This window comes from Hyla sarda, chromosome 5 (assembly GCF_029499605.1).
Source record: "Hyla sarda isolate aHylSar1 chromosome 5, aHylSar1.hap1, whole genome shotgun sequence".
Taxonomy (NCBI): Eukaryota; Metazoa; Chordata; class Amphibia; order Anura; family Hylidae; genus Hyla; species Hyla sarda.
The window spans coordinates 281,668,762-281,685,455 of NC_079193.1; the positions used below are offsets into that span (position 1 = coordinate 281,668,762).

The 16,694-nt window shown below is 42.9% G+C and overlaps 2 protein-coding genes across 11 annotated transcripts in view; one reads left to right on the forward strand and one right to left on the reverse strand.

Moving 5' to 3' along the window:
* Positions 1 to 16,694, reverse strand: part of LOC130274049 (ethanolaminephosphotransferase 1-like) — a 400,414-nt gene that overhangs the window by 357,846 nt on the left and 25,874 nt on the right. The window lies entirely within an intron of this gene.
* Positions 1 to 16,694, forward strand: part of SPIDR (scaffold protein involved in DNA repair) — a 1,058,688-nt gene that overhangs the window by 123,411 nt on the left and 918,583 nt on the right. The window lies entirely within an intron of this gene.

The following is a 16,694-nucleotide window of genomic DNA, read 5'->3' on the forward strand; positions in this document are numbered from 1 at the left end:
TCCTGAGTCCTTTCCCTTTCTATAACACGGGGCCACGAGCCGTGGCTAGTAGCGAGCGGCAGTGATCGCGGTGCCGCGCGCTATTAACCCTTTAGACGCGACGTTCAAAGTTGAACGCTGCATCTAAAGTGAAAGTGAAACCATGCTGGTTAGCTCAGGGAGCAGTTCGGGATTGCCGTGGCGAAATTGCGGTGTCCCGAACAGCTGTTAGACTCGAGGAGGGTCTCCTACCTTGCCTCCTGGTGTCCGATCGCCGAATGACTGCTCAGTGCCTGAGATCCAGGCATGAGCAGTCAAGTGGCAGAATCATCGATCACTGGTTTCCTATGAGAAACCAGTGATCAATGTAAAAGATCAGTGTGTACAGTGTTATAGGTCCCTAAGGGAGCTATAACACTGCAAAAAAAAATGTGAATAAAGATCATTTAACACCTCCCCTATTAAAAGTTTGAATCACCCCCCTTTTCCCATTTAAAAAAAAAACTGTGTAAATAAAAATAAACATGTGGTATCGCCGCGTGTGGAAATGTCCGAATTATAAAAAATATATCGTTAATTAAACCGCACGGTCAATGGCGTACGCGCAAAAAAAATTCCAAAGTCCAAAATAGTGTATTTTTGGTCACTTTTTTATACCCTGAAAAAATGAATAAAATGTGATCAACAAGTTCGATTAATAAAAAAGAAAAAAGGGTACCGCTAAAGACTTCAGATCACGGCGCCCTCTTACCGACCCATACGCGGTAAAATGAAAAAGTTATAGGGAATAAGCACCCGCTCATGGCGAATATATCCTTCACTGCTGCGGCTGGGTAGCTCAGTGTGTCCGCTCATGACTGCCGGCAGGAAATCCGCCGCAATGAGTGGACACACAAAGCTACCCAGCCGCAGCAGGGAGCTCATTACCGTGACTGCTGCATAATGTGTAGGATCACATGGTGGACATCCGCAGCATATTACATGCTGCGGATGTCCGCCAATGCGATCCTACACATTATGCTTTTTTTATTAGATTCATTTAATAAATGTATTTTTAATTTATTTTTTATTTTAATTTTATTTTTTTACACTTTTATTGCATATTTTTTTTTTTACACTTTTATTTTATTTATTTATTTATTTTTACACTTTTTAAGGCTTTGGAATACTTAGTATTCCAAAGCATTGCAGTTATATGCCGCCTGCCAGTTTTCACTAGCAGGCAGCATATTAGGACGTGCCTCTGGCACGTCCTTTCAGGCAATACCCAGGGCAGACCTGGGGGTCTTTGTAGGACCCCTGGCTGCCCAGGTATGCAGCACCACCCCGCAATGCTCCGGGGTGCTGCAGGAGAGACAGAGGGAGCCCCCTCCCTCTGTCAGAACTCCTTACAGCTCGCGGTCACTTCTGACCACGGCTGTAAGGGTTAAACTGTCGGGAGTGAACTTCACTCCCGGCAGTGCGGCAGACCCCGGCCAGCCGCGGCCAAACACAGCACCCCGCGATCGCGATGTGGGGTGCTGCAGGGGTGACAGAGGGAGCTCATAACACTTACAGCCCGCGGTCACTTCTGACCGCGGCTGTAAGGGTTAAAACTGCCGGGACCGAAGTTTACTTCGGTTCCGGCAGTGCAGCAGGGTCCCGGCTGTGTGATACAGCCGAGTCCCTGCCGCGATCTTGTGGGTGCACTGGGCAGCACCCACGAGAATAATGGACGAGTATAGACGTCCAGGTGCCGGAACGCCCGCCAACCTGGACGTCTATACTAGTCCATGGTCGTTATCGGGTTAATCATAGGGACCTAAAGAATAAAAGATAAGGTGTCATTTTTACTGAAAAATTTACTGCGTAGAAACAGAAGCCCCCAAAAGTTGCAAAATGGCGTTTTTTTTCCAATTTTGTCTCACAATGATTTTTTTCCGTTTCGCCGTAGATTTTTGAGTAACATGACTGATGTCACTGCAAAGTAGAGTTGGTGGCGCAAAAAATAAGCCATAATATGGATTTTTAGGTGCAAAATTTAAAGGGTTATGATTTTTTAAAGTTAAGGAGGAAAAAACGAAAGTGCAAAAACGTAAAACCCCCTGGTCCTTAAGGGGTTAAGGTAAGTTTCTTGAGCTTAGTTCTGGTTACAGGTAAATATACACATCGTGGTCAAGGTCTGTCATGGGGTCAGGTTATTTGTGTGTCAATTGGATAACAGGTTCCGTTTTTGACCTCTAAAATAGGGATCAGATAGTGTAGTTAGGCCTGACAGGCAGGTATTAGTTTCTCTTGGTTTAATGCCACACAGCAGTATATTTAGCTTGTATGCTAGCATGGTCCAGAGTCAGTGCTGGCTTATTCTTCAGAGTAGGTATAGTGGTCATAGCCATCAATCACTAGATAGAGCCTTCGTTCATAATTAGTTGGTTGATTCTACTGTCATAAGGGGCTGTATTAGGGTTTTCCGGGTCAGTAAAGTTAGAGGGGGGTGCTATTCATGAGGTTAGGCATTCTACCGAGTCAGGGGTTTTGCCCTCTAATGGCCTGCCCCCGGTCGCGGCAATGGGCACAGTTCAGCCGTTGTTGTTAGGTTTAACCTTCCTTGCAGGTACGTAGAACGCTTCTGACGTGAACACGATGGGAAGTTGCTCTGATCACGTCGCAGTTCTTTTCTCACATAAGGTCATTGATCACCACTTTGGGAGGTAATCATCGGGAATTCTCAGGCCACTCTTTTCGCATTGGGGCAGCATCTGCAGCATCACATCACAAGGTTCCTCTGCACATTTTACAGGAGTTAGGCAGGTGGAAGTCAGGCTGCTATGCTACTTATGTCCCAAATCCAAACAACGAAATGACTGATGTCTTCAGATACTTGGTATTGTAATTCAAATAAATTATTTTATTCCTGTACGGTTTTGTGTTTTTGCTCTCTAAAGGCTAACCCTCTGTCGCGTTTTTTGGGCACAGTTAAACCACTTTACTATACAGTGTTATGCATATGTGTTATTGGTTTCCTTACAGGAAGAAGTATTATCTACTGGTGTAGGTAAGTCTTCCCGGTCATGTGTGGAGCCCCAACCACAATTATAAACACTTATTCAACATAGCCTTAAAGGGTTTTTTCCAGAATTAGAAAAACACTGCTTCTTTCTTACAAAACTAGCATCACTCCTGTCCACAGATTGTGTGTTGTATTGCAGCTCAGCTCCATTGAAATAAATGTGGGTTGCAGTACCGCGCACAACCTGTGGACAAAAGTGTTGCTGTTTTTGCAAAAAAAAATTATGCAGTTTTCACACTACAAAATTTTCATAATTTTGCTGCAGCACAATCCCATTGCTGGCATGGATTATTTTGGCGGAATGGGTGCTGCAGACATTGCTTTATATTGGGACTGCAGTGTCTGCACGGTCCTAGAGCAGACTGATTCACTGAGTGCGCTCAGTGCCATCTGAATCAGTCTGCACTAGGACCACGCAGACATTGCTGTCCCCGTAGACTGCAATGTCTGCATAACACATTCACACACACCTAGCCTAAATGTGCCTGTTTTCTAAATCGAGAGAAAACTACTGACACACTGCTGGTGGTGGGTTATTTCCTTGGGAACGAAAGGATTGGGCAGTTGAAATCCACCATGCCTGATCTTTCTCTTCTGCCATCAGGGTTCAATAAGCACACTAGGAAGCAGAACTCTGGAACCAGTATAAGAAGCTGTACCTTATCTTTGTAAATATCTGAGTAAATAGAGTTTACTGGAGTGGAGATTCCATAACCAAAATTTTGATGTGTAAATTCAGCCCAAAAAATTATTTTAGTGATTAATTTACACTGCATTTATTATTTTTTTTTTAGCTGATCAGACCCTGAAACGGGTCAGATTCAAATGGCTACTACCGGGTCATGACAGACCCCATTCACTTGCATGGGGTCCTTCGGTGACCCTGTAATTTTACAGGATTTTAGTGGAGAAAAAAAAATAGAGCTTGCACTATTTTTTTTCTCTGCTAAACTCCCTTCCTTCTGGCCCGATTTCCTACAAAACTCTGAATTGCTGAATCTGACGGCAATGTGAACAAGGCCTTACCCGGCATACACATCAAACCTGCCCTAAGATGCAACTAATGGAAGATTGTTCTATTTTATTATGTGGAAATTGTTATGTAACCAATTTGCTACACAGTTTGCCAAAAAGTGTAGTTGCACTGAAGGCTGCAATGTGTTTGAGAACTAAATATGAGGCCACACATAGAAAGCCTGCTGTCAGGCAGACAGCTTGAACTAACTGTGTTGGCATTCTCTGTATGTTACGTACAACTCTATCATAAATACTGACAGTTTTAATTATCAAATAGCATATAATTGAGCTGGTAGACCAAAATCGAATGCAGACTATAAAGAAAAACATATCAACATTTATTAATCTGAGAAATGTTCTAAGGATTGCATGGAAAGTTCTGAATCCATTTCATACATCATTGTTTGGATTTCCCAGAGTATTGTGCCTAACATTCCAAATACATAGAAAGGGGACCAATTCATGATAATCATTCTAACTAAATTAGGAGTGTTACTTGGCATTAAGGGACATGCACTTGCAAAGTAATGTCCCAAAGGCCTTGTTATGCTTTGTGTCACTAATCAGATTTCTTCGGACGCAGGGTTTTTCCGTTTTTGCATTTTCATTTTTTCCTCATCCCCTTCTAAAAATCATAAAGCTTTCAATTTTGCACCTAAAATTCCATATGATGGCTTAATTTTTGCGCCACCAATTCTATTTTGCAGTGACATTAGTCATTTTACAAAAATTCTAGGCCAAACGGGAAAAAAAATTCATTGTGAGACAAAATTGAAGAAAAAATGCCATTTTGTAAATTTTGGGGGCTTCCGTTTCTACACAGTGCATTTTTCAGTAAAAATGGTACATTATCTTTATTCTATAGGTCCATATGGTTAAAATGATACTTATTGCCCTACTTATATAGGTTTGATTTTGTCGTACTTCTGAAAAAAATCATAACTACATGCAGGAAAATGTATATGTTAAAAATTGTTCTCTTCTGACACCTATAACTTTTTTTTATTTTTCCGCGTACGGGCCGGTATGAGGGCTTTGGAATTTTTTGCATGTACGCCATTGACCGTGCGGTTTAATTAGCAATATATTTTTATAATTTGGACATTTCCGCAAGCGCTTATACCACATATGTTTATTTTTATTTACACTGGATTTTTTTTTTAATGGGAAAAAGGGGGTGATTCAAACTTTTATTAGGGAAGGGGTTAACCCCTTAAGGACCAGGCCATTTTACACCTTAGGACCAGAGCGTTTTTTGCACATCTGACCACTCTCACTTTAAAAATTAATAACTCTGGAATGCTTTTAGTTATCATTCTGATTCCGAGATAGTTTTTTCGTGACATATTCTACTTTAACATAGTGGTAAAATTTTGTGGTAACTTGCATCCGTTCTTGGTGAAAAATCCCTAAATTTGATGAAAAATTTGAACATTTTGAATTTTTCTAACTTTGAAGCTTTCTGCTTGTACGGAAAATGGATATTCAAAATAATTTTTTTTATTCACATTTCCAATATGTCTACTTTATGTTTGCATCATAAAATTGATGTGTTTTTACTTTTGGAAGACACCAGAGGGCTTCAAAGTTCAGCAGCAATTTTCCAATTTTTCACAAAATTTTGAACCACGCTTTTTTTCAGGGACCAGTTCAGGTTTGAAGTGGATTTGAAGGGTCTTTATATTAGAAATACACCACAAAAGACCCCATTATAAAAACTACACCCCCCAAAGTATTCAAAATGACAATCAGTATGTGTTTTAACCCTTTAGGTGTTTCACAGGAATAGCAGCAAAGTGAAGGAGAAAATTCACAATCTTCATTTTTTTACACTCGCATGTTCTTGTAAACCCAATATTTGAATTTTTACAAGGGGTAAAAGGAGAAAATGTATACTTATATTTGTAGCCCAATTTCTCTCGAGTAAGGACATACCTCATATGTCTATGTAAATTGTTCGGCCGGCGCAGTAGAGGGCTCAGAAGCGAAGGAGCGACAAGGGGATTTTGGAGAGTACGTTTTTCAGAAATGGTTTTTGGGGGGCATGTTGCATTTAGGAAGCCCCTATGTTGCCAGAACAGCAAAAAAAAAAACACATGGCATACCATTTTGGAAACTAGACCCCTTGGGGAACGTAACGAGGAATAAAGTGAGCCTTAATACCCCACAGGTGTTTCACGACTTTTGCATATGTAAAAAAGAAAAAAAAATTCACTAAAATGTGTTTCCCCCAAATTTCACATTTTTGCAAGGGTTAATAGCAGAAAATACCCCCAAAATTTGTAACCCCATCTCTTCTGAGTATGGAGGTACCCCATAAGTTGGCCTGAAGTGCACTACGGGCGAACTACAATGCTTAGAAGAGAAGGAGTGATATTTGGCTTTTTGAGAGCAAATTTTGGTCGGTGGGCATGTCTCATTTAGGAAGCCCCTATGGTGCCAGAACAGCAAAAAAAACACATGGCATACCATTTTGGAAACTAGACCCCTTGTGGAACGTAACAAGGAATAAAGTGAGCCTTAATACCCCACAGGGTTTTCACGACTTTTGCATATGTAAAAAAAAAAATAATAATGTTCACTAAAATGTGTTTCCCCCCAAATTTCACATTTTTGCAAGGGTTAATAGCAGAAAATACCCCCCAAAATTTGTAACCCCATCTCTTGAGAATGGAGGTACCCCATAAGTTGACCTGAAGTGCACTACGGGCGAACTACAATGCTCAGAAGAGGAGGAGCACCATTGAGCTTTTGGAAAGAGAATTCGTTTGGAATGGTAGTCAGGGGCCATGTGCATTTACAAAGCCCCCCGTGGTGCCAGAACAGTGGAACCCCCCCCCACATATGACCCTATTTTGGAAACTACACCCCTCACAGAATTTAATAAGTGGTGCAGTGAGCATTTACACCCCACTGGCGTTTGACAGATCTTTGGAACAGTGGGCTGTGCAAATGGAAAATTACATTTTTCATTTTCACGGATCACTGTTCCAACAATCTGTCAGACACCTGTAGGGTGTAAATGCTCACTGTACCCCTTATTACATTACATGAGGGGTGTAGTTTCCAAAATGGGGTCACATATGGGGGAGGTCCATTGTTCTGGTACCATGGGGGCTTTGTAAACACAAGTCGCCTTCAATTCCGGACAAATTTTCTCTTCAAAATCCCAATGGCGCTCCTTCTGTTCTGAGCATTGTAGTGCACCCATAGAGTACTTCACATCCACATATGGGGTATGTTCTTACTCAGAAGAAATTGGGTTACAAATTTTGGGGGGCTTTTCTTTATTTTCCCTTGTGAAAATGAAAAATTTAGGGTGACACCAGCATTTTAGTGAAATTATTATTTTTTTTTTTCATTTTCCCATCCAACTTCAATGAAAATTTGTCAAACACCTGTGGGGTGTTCAGGCTCACTATACCCCTTGTTACGTTCCGTGAGGGGTGTCGTTTCCAAAATGGGGTCACATGTGGGTATTTATTTTTTTGGGTTTATGTCAGAACCGCTGTAAAATCAGCCACCCCTGTGCAAATCACCAATTTAGGCCTCAAATGTACATGGTGCGCTCTCACTCCTGAGCCTTGTTGTACGTCCGCAGAGCATTTTGTTGCAAAACTACGACTCCCAGCATGCCCAGACAGCAAACTGCTATGTGGGCATGCTGGGAGTTGTAGCTTTGCAAGATCTGGAGGTGCACAGTATAGAGATCACTTTTCAGTGGTCTCAAACTGTAGACCTCCGGCTGTTGCAAAACTGCAACTCCCAGCAAGCCTAAACAGCTCTCTGGGCATGCTGGGAGTTGTAATTTTGCAACACCTGGAGGGTTACAGTTTAGAGACCACTATAGTGATCTCAGACTTTAGCCCTCCAGATGTTGCTAAGTAACTCACCGGCTTCCGTCGGATCCTGGGAGCTGCGTCGCCGTCCTCTTCTTCCGCCGATCGTCGCCCGCTGCCGCCGCTGATCGTCGCCCGCTGCCGTCGCCAATGGGTAAGTGGATCTTCGGCACCGTCCCTGTCGGTTTCCCCGTCCTGCCCCGCCTATTGTGGGAGGGCAGGACGGGGAAACTGAAAGTAAACCCCTCCGCCCCCGATCTGCTATTGGTGGTCGCGTCTAGACCACCAATAGCAGAGATAGGAGGGGTGGCACCTCTGCCTCCTCACTCCTATCGCTACAGGGGGATTGTGGGTGTCTAGGACATCCGCGATCCCCCTTCTATTCCGGGTCACCATAGACCCGTAATGACCCGGAATCGGCGCAAATCGCAAGTGTGAATTCACTTGCAATTTGCGCCGATCGCCGACATGGGGGGGTCTAATGACCCCCCTGGGCATTTGCGCAGGATGCCTGCTGATAGATATCAGCAGTCACCCTGGCCCGGTCCCCGCCCGGCGCGCGGCGGGGACCGAAATTCCCACGGCCGTACAGGTACGCCCTTGGTCCTTAAGTACCAGAGAGCAAAGGCGTACCTGTACGCCCTTGGTCCTTAAGGGGTTAAATGACCCCCATAGGGGGCTATAACACTGCACACACTGATCTTTAACACTGATCCCTGAAAACACCCCCCTCGGCTTATACTCGAGTGAACTCTCCGCCCTCAGTGGTCTTCAACCTGCGGACCTCCAGAGGTTTCAAAACTACAACTCCCAGCAAGCCCGGGCAGCCGATGGCTGCCCGGGCTTGCTGGGAGTTGTAGTTTTGAAACATCTGGAGGTCCGCAGGTTGAAGACCATGATGATGACATGTGGTGATGATGACAAAGGGATGATGAAGGGTGGGGGGGTGGGATTATGACAAGGGGATGATGAAGGGGGGGGGATTATGGCAAGGGGATCATGAAGCCCCCCTTCATCATCCAATTTCCATAATCCCACCCCCCCCCCCTTCATCATCCCCTTGTCATAATCCCACCCCCCCCCCTTCATCATCCCCTTGTCATCATCACCACATGTCATCATGATGGTCTTCAACCTGCGGACCTCCAGATGTTTCAAAACTACAACTCCCAGCAAGCCCGGGCAGCAGGTGTGAGGAATGATGACAGGGGGATGATGAAGGGGGGGGGGGATGATGACAAGGGGATGATGAAGGGGTGGGGATGATGACAAGGGGATGATGACAGGCGGTGATGATGACAGGCGGTGATGATGAAGGGAGGATGATGACAGGCGGTGATGATGAAGGGGGGGATGATGACAGGGTGATGATGATGAGAGTGTTAATGACGGGGGTCTGGATGATGACAGGGGGGATTATGTATTTCCCACCCTCGGCTTATACTCGAGTCAATAACTTTTCCTGGGATTTTGGGGTGAAATTAGGGGCCTCGGCTTATATTCGGGTCGGTTTATACTCGAGTATATACGGTAATAAATTTGATTTAACCCTTTCCCTAATAAAAGTTTGAATCCCCCCCCCCTTTTCCCATTTAAAAAAAAAACTGTAAATAAAAATAAACATATGTGGTATCGCCGTGTGCGTAAATGTCCGAACTATAAAAATGTATAGTTAATTAAACCGCATGGTCAATGGCGTACACGTAAAAAAATTCAAAAGTCCAAAATAACGTATTTTTGGTCACTTTCTATACCATTAAAAAATGAATAAAAAGTGATTAAAAAGTCCCATCAAAACAAAAATGGTACCAAAAAAAATGAGCCCTCAAATCTCCCCGTACATGGAAAAATAAAAGTTAAAGGGGTCAGAAGAGGACCATTTTTAACGTATAAATTTTCCTGCATGTAGTTATGATTTTTTCCAGAAGTACGACAAAATCAAACCTATATGAGTAGGGTATCATTTTAATCGTATGGACCTACAGAATAAAGATAAGGTGTCATTGTTACCAAAAAAAATGCACTGCGTAGAAACGGAAGCCCCCAAAATTTACAAAATAGCATTTTTTTTCTTCTATTTTGTCGCACAATGATTTTTTGGGTAAAATGACTGATGTCACTGCAAAGTAGAATTGGTGGCACAAAAAATAAGCCATAATATGAATTTTTAGGTGGAAAATTTAAAGGGTTTTGATTTTTAAAAGGAGCAGAGATGTGGAGATCAGCTCACCACATCAAAGTTCCATCCACAGCACGGCTGGTGTGCGGCAACACCAACAGGTACAAGAAGAAGGATATGGCCTGGCCAGCGTGGAAAGTGCAGAAAATCCCTTTTATTGAATAAAATCCAAATCACAGGACAGGGTAACCAACAATGACGCTTTTCAGGCGTGGACCGCCCTTAGTCATATACTAAAACCTTTGACATAACATCCTATATATAGGGCAAGTGATCCGGAAGAGGTGGAACACCTGTAATGGATCACTTAACCCCTTACATGCACAATACAATTGAATATACAAACAAGGTACATGTAAAAATATAAGAAAAGCAAACAAATGTATGCAAGATAAGATGTACTAAAATCAAAAAGTATATGCACCACATAAGTGAAATTTTTTTAAATTTTAATTTATTTAACATAAATGCCAACATATAATGTATATAGCAGCAAATAAATCAACATATGTGAAATTAATGAATCACAAGTAGTGCAATACAGATGTGTGAATTGGAACTATATAGCAACACAGACCGGATAAAGTGGGTATTAAATATGAGAACGGGATTTTTATAGCTACCTTCAACCCCTCATCCCCACTATGCCAGGATATATTCAGGAGACAAAAAATGTACTATAATGGACATTTATCAACGGGTTTAGTCAGGTTTTCTTTACTATAATTGTCGCAAAATTGTCGCAACTGCGACTACACGATTTTTCGTGCGACATTTTGACTGGAAAGCGAGAAAAGCAAGTTTTCCTAAAATTTACTATGTAGTAATAATTTTAAAATGGACGACGGGTAGTCAGGTATTTATTAACTGCGACAGTCGCAACTGCGCAAAAAAAAGTCGCAACAGCGTTAAAAATTGACTAAATTTACTCCAGCTCAAACATGGAGCAGAAAAAGCTACTACCAAAGTAAAAAAGGAAAAATTGCTTACGTGAAAGAAAATTATCAACAGGCTGAAACCAGTTGATAAATATGTCACACATAAGCAAAAAAAAAGTAAGGGAAAAATTACTAAAAAAAAGAACACATAAGCAAACATTGATAAATGTCCCTCTATATCTTTTGGAGGGGGTTCAATGGGAAGCCCATTTGTCATGGCTTACTGCGGACGTCACGTCCCTATATTCCGCTTTTCCCCATGACAAGGCTGTGGTAGCATTACAATGGTTTCTCCTTACATATTCGCCCTACCCCGGAGATCTGCAGGAGTATATCATCAGGGCCATTGAGTATGTTCTCGACCATAATTTCTTTATGTATGATGATAAATACTACCTGCAGATCACTGGGGCGGCGATGGGGGCAAAATTTTCCCCATCGCTGGCGAATATTTATATGTGCTGGTGGGAAAGGAGGTTTTTGTTCTCGGATGATGACCCGTTTAAACACTGTATTGTGTTTTATGGTCGTTATATAGATGACCTGCTGTTCGTCTGGTCTGCAGGCGAACAGCAGGTTAAATCTTCCCATGGTGGAGATCACAGACAAAAGTTATTGTCCCGTGAAGTGTATTGGATAATAACTCTGGCCACACGTATTCCGGGGGGATTAAATAAGAGACAAAGATGTATTGTTACATTACTAGTATCTAATTTTTAAATTTTTTGTTATATTATTTATTCATCCTGTTCTCATATTTAATACCCACTTTATCCGGTCTGTGTTGCTATATAGTTCCAATTCACACATCTGTATTGCATTACTTGTGATTCATTAATTTCACATTTGTTGATTTATTTGCTGCTATATACATTATATGTTGGTATTTATATTAAATAAATAAAAATTAACTTATGTGGTGCATATACTTTTTGATTTTAGTACATCTTATCTTACATACATTTGTTTGCTTTTCTTATATTTTTACATGTACCTTGTTTGTATATTCAGTTGTATTGTGCATGTAAGGGGTTAAGTGATCCATTACAGGTGTTCCACCTCTTCCGGATCACTTGCCCTATATATAGGATGTTATGTCAAAGGTTTTAGTATATATGACTAAGGGCGGTCCACGCCTGAAACGCGTCATTGTTGGTTACCCTGTCCTGTGATTTGGATTTTAATCAATAAAGGGATTTTCTGCACTTTCCATGCTGGCCATATCCTTCTGCTTGATTTTTAAAAGGTAAGGAGGAAAAAACAAAAATGCAAAAACTGAAAGTCATTAAGGGGTTAACATTCAGCATTCATCATGCAACTTTCATAATCTAAAATAACAAGCAAAACTTGAGCTAAAGATAAAAGTTTCTTGCCAGTCACACAACAATGAATTTGACAGGAGGAGTGAGGCAGGTTTTGGGGAATATTTGTGTGTCTTCTTAGCTGTCTCTTTGTTCTATGCATTCTCAACTACAGATAAATTCTGTGCAGATACCAGCAGAGAGAAAACAGCCTGGGATCAGTCAGACAATCAGTCAGACATTCCTATTCGTAAACTTCTTGTTATTGTTTTTTCTAAAGCTAAATTATTTAAAGAATCTTTTGGGGGTTGATGATAAAGCACAGCCAGTACTGACTGTTTTTTTTTTTCTTTCTTTAAACTGAGTTTATTGTGATGTAAGTACAAAACAGAATAAAAGGCAATATAAGACTGGATAAAGAGGGTATAGTATCCTGACCGGCACGTCAGGCACATCATGTTGACAAAGTTCTAAACCACAAGGAGTACATCACAAAATCAGTAAAAACATAAGCTAGGCAAAAATATAACCAGCCACATTAGTAGGAATCAGTGACAATCATGTCAGCAATAACAAAACAAATTTGACATAGACAAACCATGATGAAGGACAAACAAACACAACAGACAGTGCTCGTTCAGCAGATCTTAGAAAGCATTCAAGGTAGGGGAAGAGGTCACTAAGTGTATTGGAAGGTATATGAAGGGAGAGAATGAGAATTCAATACAGGAATATGGGTGCACTACTGTGGTAGATGTATACAATCACATTGGCTATCCCTCAACACTGATGTTAAAATTGAGACATTCGCCAGTGTATCCTTATATGAAGGACACACCAGAGCCCGCACACCAACGCCAAGGTTTCTCAAGATGGTGCGAGACCTAACGCTAATCCTACCTGTGCTTGATAAGCAAAACAGGGGCCAGTGGGCAATTACGGCAGCATTCGGTTGACTCACAACTTCCTCCCAGATACCCTCCAGCGTGACTGAGCACACATGCAATGGGAGGAGGGAGGCAAGCTGCAAACCCCACCTGATTTGGCTAATATGGGTGCCTGGCCTCACAGGTGCTACCTTAATGCTGCCTTGAAGATATTCAAGGCGCATTAATTTTGGAGTTTACACACCTCCAAGTATAAAATTTAAACAAACGACAAAAAACGTGGTCTCAAATGGCTGGAGGTGCTCAACCCCCATATGCACAACCGCATTTGGGGTTGAGCACCTCCAGCCATTTGAGACCACGTTTTTTGTTGTTTGAGAATGAGAATTCGTCAGAAAAGAAAAAGGTAACAGAAGAAGGGAGGAGGAGAATAGGGAGGGAGGGGGCAGGATAAAACAGAAAAGAAAATGAAGGGGGATAGAGAGGGACAGGGCGTAAGCATGCGGATAAGAGTGTAATAGTGGGGAGTGTGAGAATGTGAAGTAAGAGCTGTAGGCCAGGTCAGCTGGATACAGCATGCGAAGAAAGAAAAATCTATGGGGAATTGGATCGTAGTTAATCTCTCAAAGCCAAAAATCGGGAAGCCTTATAATTTGCTTGTGGAGAAGCACACCATGAGCCCCATATTTTGTGGAATTTGGCAGGATTCTTACGCTGCTTGTAGATCAGATATTCATAATCAACAACTGAATTAACCAGTAAATGCCAACTAGCAATCGTTGGAGTCTCAGGTGCCATCCAATGCAAAACTATGACCTTGCGAGCAAGAAACAGAGATTCCCGGAGAAAAACAGTCCTCCCGCTTAAGGAAAGAAATGGCAGGCTGCAAATACGCACGTAAAAATGCCGTAGCCATTTCCCAAACCATCAGGGGGGGCCTCTGCATTCCCATGGGAAGACATAAAGATAATTTAATCGGAATACCATCATGAGGGCCCAGTAGCGTTAACCAGTATGGGTTCAGACGCCCGTGTAACATATGCCACTGACTTTACCCGAGTGACCAATTGGGGATTACCAAACACGAAATCAATCTGTGATAGTAAATCACGAGTGGTAGCATGGCATGAGTACGTACGCATCTGTGGATACAAATGCCTATAAACATCAATCCAACCAAGTTCGGAAAGAAGGGCTGCTAATGGGGTTGGGGTTGATTGGGAGATAGAGGTAGACCCACATCTAGGTGGGGAGCAAGGACAATGTTGAAGTCTCCCATACAAAGAATGCAGGTGTCCGGGAAGGATGCTGCAAACACCGCTGCCAAGTGAAGCACTGTAAGAGTAACTGGGGGAGGTGCATAAATGCCCATGATTACAAAAGGCATGTTGTCAATTAGAGCATAAATAAAGGCATAGCGCCCATCTGGATCAATCTGTGTCTGACGCACCTCCCACTTTAAAGACTTATGACTGAGGAAGGAAACACCTGTAGAATAGGAGGAGCAGCAGTAATGGACAGTCCATTGTACCCAGGGACGATGCAGCCAATGGGTGGAATCAGACATCAGGTGAGTCTTCTGCAGACAAACAAAGGGATTGTACTTACGGATAGTGGCATAGACCATGGAACCCTTAAAAATGGTATGGGGATCGAGTTCGTGCATAATAAAACAAACAATTACAAATAAGGACTCCTAGAATCCATCAACCACACTTAGCAGGGCAGGGTAAATCATGGAGTAGGGAACAGTTTCTTTTGCAGGTCAGGCGAGAAATCTGGAAAAATGGAGACCGGGGAGCCATTGTAAGTGATTGCCGGCAAACTGCGGAGCGATCGTAGGGCCAAGCCAATCATTGCAGTTCAGCATATGGGACAAGAAAGGCTGTGGTGGTGCCCCAGGATGCAGGGAGCAAGTGGGAACGCAATGGGCATGCTCTACTGCAAAAGCTGAGGAGGAGGGAGCATCTGGCAGGAGCTCCCTTAGCCACCACTCAACAAAGGAGCTCGGGCCCTGTCCTTCAGGGTGCTCCGGCAGCCCAACGATCCTGAGATTGTTCCTCCAGAGTTTGTTCTCCTTCTCTCTCCACTGTGCAGCAGTACGGTCCAGGGCCTCAATTGCGACCAGCAAAGGGTTCACCTGGTCCTCCACTGTGGAGATGCGGTCCTCCACCTGGTGCACCTGGTCTCATAGGTTGTGGAAGTCTTGCCTCCTGAGACAAATGTCAATCTTCACCTCTTCCAGCATGCTGGGGAGTGAAGTCTTGCAGGCCGTGATGGCAGTCAGGAGATGCGAGGAGACTTCTCCAAGGTTAAGTTCCCCTGAGGGAGAGCTGGGAGAGAAGTCTGGTGCGGTAGATGCAGTGGCGGGAACTTCAGTGCTTGAGGTCAGTGAGGAGCCGGCACCATCTTGTGAGGCCATGCGGGCATAAGTTTGCAGCTTTCCCGCCGCTGCGGTACCGCCTTTAGTCACAGGCATGACAGAGCCTAAGGACCCACTTCGGTTCTGAAGCCTCTGGGGAAAAATCCAGGAGTCCAGGATGATGGCAGGAGTCTAGAAAGCACAGGCTCAGAGCGGAGCTACAGCACCATGCGACTGCTTAGCTTGACGTCAGGCCACGCCCCCAGTACTGACTGTTTTTGACATGTTGTTTATGATCATATAATCCCCTGATTCTTGTTTCCCAAAGCATGCCTAAAAACTAATGCAGAAAAGTGTCAGTGTTATACATCTTTATTATCAGAAAATGTGGAGTCAAATTAGTTTCAGCCTATGAACACCAAGCTTATTTTGGCAGTGTCCTAAAGCTTACTTCCATTGGTAAACAGTGCGGTCTTTCGTGGTTGTGGCCAACGATTTATCTTCATACATAACATGTTTATGCTAGTTTCTGCTTTTTCACATGGTAATGGAATGAGTCTACTTGCAGGCTATGAAACTTTCAGATGAGCTTTCAGATCGTAACATAAGGATTTTTCCCCTGTGGAATCAAAAGCTTAGATGATGGCGGCTCCACATAGGCTTCACCGTTGAGCAGTAAATGCTACTAGCATAGAGCTGACTTTCTAAGAAAAATATCCATTTTACTAAAAGCTCCTGGGCCTGAGCCTTTAACAGTACACTACACCACCCCTTTGCTTATATTGCTGTGGATTATATTGCTGTTGGCTCATCCGGTGTCACTTTTTTTTTTTTTTTACTCCTTTGAAACAGTGGACATAAATTTACATCCTAGTCCCTGGTAATTAACACATCAGGACGTACATTTACATCCTGATTGGCATTCAGACTATGAAGCGAGCCCAGGAGCTGTACTCGCTTCATAGACTGTAATTGATGGCAGCTTATCAGCAGCCATGCTCTTACAGTCAGTGACAGAGAACAGCAGCCTCGCAGGTCTCCCTTTAAGTGCCATGATCAATAGTGATCATGACACTTAAGCGCAGCAGCAATGATTTGTACCCCTTACTTTTAGCAAAATATGGTGGCCCCAGGTAGATTCAA